Genomic DNA, 4,018 nt, shown 5'->3' with positions numbered 1-4,018 from the left:
ATTAAACTTTTAAACTACGTGGAGCGCAAGTTTTGTTACATAATCAAGAATTAGTTATCAATATTGTTAAAAAAACACTATTAAACGACTTAGCGCATAGATAGCCATGTGATCGTAATGGTGTAACGAATTCAAGGGGTCGTGTTCGAGTTATTTCGGAGTCTCAACTCAGGCAGCGTTATTAGGTTATTAACTGAAAATTGAAGTTGCTGCCGTCTCGTAGGCGGTGCAAAAAGTTCGTCAATACGCCGTTTTATTAAGGTTGACTGATACTTCACCTTTAATCTTCTAGTCTGCTCTTGTGCGACGTTAATTGAGTCTAAGTTCTGTACCTTCAGCCTTTGACCAAAACCCATGTCAACAGCTCAATTGAAAGACACTTGTTATAAAATATTTTCGAAGTCGAAGTAGGTAAAGGAAATATCGTAGACAACGCGAACTTTCCTTTTAAGTGAATATGTCTGAAACAAATTGTTTCTGTATGTGATCCAATGTAGCACAATATTTGATTAACTGTCTGCTGCGGGCAACGTGGTCTATGGCGATTCAGTTTCAAGATTTACATTTAAAATAACATTTCCCTCAGGTTCCTTTATATGCATAGTACCAAAACTTATATACAACGGTGCGCCTATGATACAGCTACACGGAAGCAGCAAGTTGCGCCCTTCTACGTTGGAAAACCCACGAATTTTACATACACTCTCACGATAGTAATAGTGGAGAGACTGCCTGTTTAACTGTTTGAAATAATGTTCTGATATTTCCTAGTTTAACTTACATAATAAGTTTTAATTACAATATTCCACTCTTTCTTTATTATATGTAGATATATAAAGCGACAATAAAGTCTTTCCTGTCATTTAATTTTTGGTTTTAGTGTTTGAAATATAAAAAATAAAATGATAATTAAATGGACACCCTAGCTGCAAACAGGCGTTGATGTACTTCATTGGGGACATGTTGAAAATGTGTGCCCCGACCGCGACTCGAACCCGGGATCTCCTGTGCGAACGCACACGCTATGCGCGAACTCGTACGGGACTTGGTAGATTAATCTGCCACGAGTAATGAGTATGATGGGCAAACATCTATTAGGCGCACTAGGAATGTAGTGTTGTGGACATGTTGGGAATGTGGATCTCACGGGGAGCGTGCAAGGGATAAGTCCCTGCAGACGCACTATCCTCTGTGCCCACGGTGGCTCAGATGGATAGAGCGTCTGCCATGTAAGCAGGAGATCCCGGGTTCGAGTCCCGGTCGGGGCACACATTTTCAACATGTCCCCAATGAAGTACATCAACGCCTATTTGCAGCTAGGGTGTCCATTTCATTATCATTTCATTTCTAGCAAAGCTGCATGGTCATCCACGGTAACTGTTCTTTCGGGAACAGATACTACCGTCATATATAGTTAAAAAATAAAACTTCGTGTAACGATATACCTATGGAGAGCCTGCGTAAATAACAACTTTTCCTTGTCTTCATTTTATTTATGATGTTCAGTTGTTAATGACTTTGTTCTTAACAACTTCTTGTGTTAGATCATAGTGTTTCAGTGTATGAATAAATGATCTTTGTAATGAGTGCTTGTACAATAGTCAGAGTAGTTGTGAATCTGTGATGGTATCACGTGCCTAGGAGTTGATGTCGTGTGCCGCGACGGTACTAAAAATGCTGAAAATGTGGGCATGTGAACTGTATTAATATGGACGGCAGGTGGACAGTTATCAGCGGTAAATAAACTCTGAATTTTGACCTTTATCTTAATGGACAAAGACAGTACCGTGGCTACTATGGAGAGGGAACGGAACACCCGCATTGTTAACAATGTATGAATGACACTGATAGTTATAGCACGACTACTGTGTTCAGCTGCTAGCAAGATGTGAACTATTTTATGTAACGAAATAGACAAATACAGTTAGTGAGTGTTACAGAGTGACAGTGTACTCGCAATTATGCTCCCGTATTACCTACGTGATGTGTGTTCACAGTGAGCACGATTTGAAACTGTAACACCATAATGTTAAGAATTCGATGAGAAAAGCACAACAACAAATGTTGGAATCTTAAATGAAATAAACATAGACGATCTGGTGCTATCATTTTCAAAACCAGGCATACCAAATGCCTCCATAGGAAGCCATCGTTTTCTCAAAACACTGGAATCCAGCCTCGTGGTAAAACGAATAAAAAGAAAAGACATTCATATGCGCAAGTGGATTATTCCATGCTGTCTGTATAGAATTGTAAAGGTTTTCTGATTGTAATAAGCGAAACACGTGTGTCTGAACATGACTGATTTCATAATTAAGACAATTTCTTTTCCCTCTATTCGCCTTCATTAGATTAGAAAATAATTTTTTTCTTAATTTGAAACGTGAACAATCAATTTCGGAGTGTACAACGGTATAACCGTGAATAATATAGATTGCAATTATATGTAACGTCAGATTGTATACAAACAGTAATTAAAAATGATTTTATTTTGCAATCAAGTGGCTAACTGACACTGATAAACTGTGGTCACTGTATTTAATGATAAGCTTTATTATATACAGCACCGGCATAGCCCAGCACAAAGTTAATATCTTTTGTAATTTGGTTCTTTAATTTTTCGATTATGTTGTTGTTGTTGTGGTCTTCAGTCCTGAGACTGGTTTGATGCAGCTCTCCATGCTATTTTACGCTGTGCAAGCTTCTTCATCTCCCAGTACCTACTGCAACCTACATCCTTCTGAATCTGCTTAGTGTATTCATCTCTTGGTCGCCCTCTACGATTTTTACCCTCCACGCTGCCCTCCAATACTAAATTTGTGATCCCTTGATGCCTCAGAACATGTCCTTTCAACGGATCCCTTCTTCTGGTCAAGCTGTGCCACAAACTTCTCTTCTCCCCAATCCTATTCAATACTTCCTCATTAGTTATGTGATCTACGCATCTAATCTTCAGCATTCTTCTGTAGCACCACATTTCGAAAGCTTCTATTCTCTTCTTGTCCAAACTATTTATCGTCCATGTTTCACTTCCATACATGGCTACACTCCATAAAAATACTTTCAGAAATGGCTTCCTGACACTTAAATCTATACTCGATGTTAACAAATTTCTCTTCTTCAGAAACGCTTTCCTTGCCATTGACAGTCTACATTTTATATCCTCTCTACTTGGACCATCATCAGTTATTTTGCTCTCCAAATAGCAAAACTCCTTTACTACTTTAAGTGTCTCATTTCCTATTCTAATTCCCTCAGCATCACCCGACTTAATTCGACTACATTCCATTATCCTCGTTTTGCTTTTGTTGATGTTCATCTTATATCCTCCTTTCAAGACGCTATCCATTACATTCAACTGCTCTTCCAAGTCCTTTGCTGTCTCTGACAGAATTGCAATGTCATCGGCGAACCTCAAAGTTTTTATTTCTTCTCTATGGATTTTAATACCTACTCCGAATTTTTCTTTTGTTTCCTTTACTGCTTGCTCAATATACAGATTGAATAACATCGGGGAGAGGCTACAACCCTGTCTTACTCCCTTCCCTACAACTGCTTCCCTTTCATGTCCCTCGACTCTTATAACTGCCATCTGGTTTCTGTACAAATTGTAAATAGCCTCTCGCTCCCTGTATTTTACCCCTGCCACCTTTAGAATTTGAAAGAGAGTATTCCAGTCAACATTGTCAAAAGCTTTCTCTAAGTCTACAAATGCTAGAAATGTAGGTTTGCCTTTCCTTAATATTTCTTCTAAGATAAGTCGTAAGGTTAGTATTGCCTCACGTGTTCCAGTATTTCCACGGAATCCAAACTGATCTTCCCCGAAGTTGGCTTCTACCAGTTTTTCCATTCGTCTGTAAAGAATTCGCGTTAGTATTTTGCAGCTGTGGCTTATTAAACTGATAGTTCGGTAATTTTCACATCTGTCAACACCTGCTTTCTTTGGGATTGGAATTATTATATTCTTCTTGAAGTCTGAGGGTATTTCGCCTGTTTCATACATCATGCTCACCAGATG

At 38.7% G+C, this 4,018-nt stretch overlaps 1 non-coding gene across 1 annotated transcript; it reads left to right on the top strand.

Annotated features, from left to right (window-relative positions):
- Positions 1-1,193: 1,193 nt before the first annotated feature.
- Positions 1,194-1,268, top strand: Trnat-ugu (transfer RNA threonine (anticodon UGU)). The gene has a single exon. It is a non-coding gene; the product is annotated as a tRNA-Thr (tRNA).
- Positions 1,269-4,018: the final 2,750 nt, after the last annotated feature.

The sequence above is a fragment of the Schistocerca nitens genome, chromosome 7, assembly GCF_023898315.1.
Source record: "Schistocerca nitens isolate TAMUIC-IGC-003100 chromosome 7, iqSchNite1.1, whole genome shotgun sequence".
Taxonomy (NCBI): domain Eukaryota; kingdom Metazoa; phylum Arthropoda; class Insecta; order Orthoptera; family Acrididae; genus Schistocerca; species Schistocerca nitens.
Note: the sequence above shows the minus strand (reverse complement) of the source record. Positions and strands in the feature narration are given on the sequence as shown.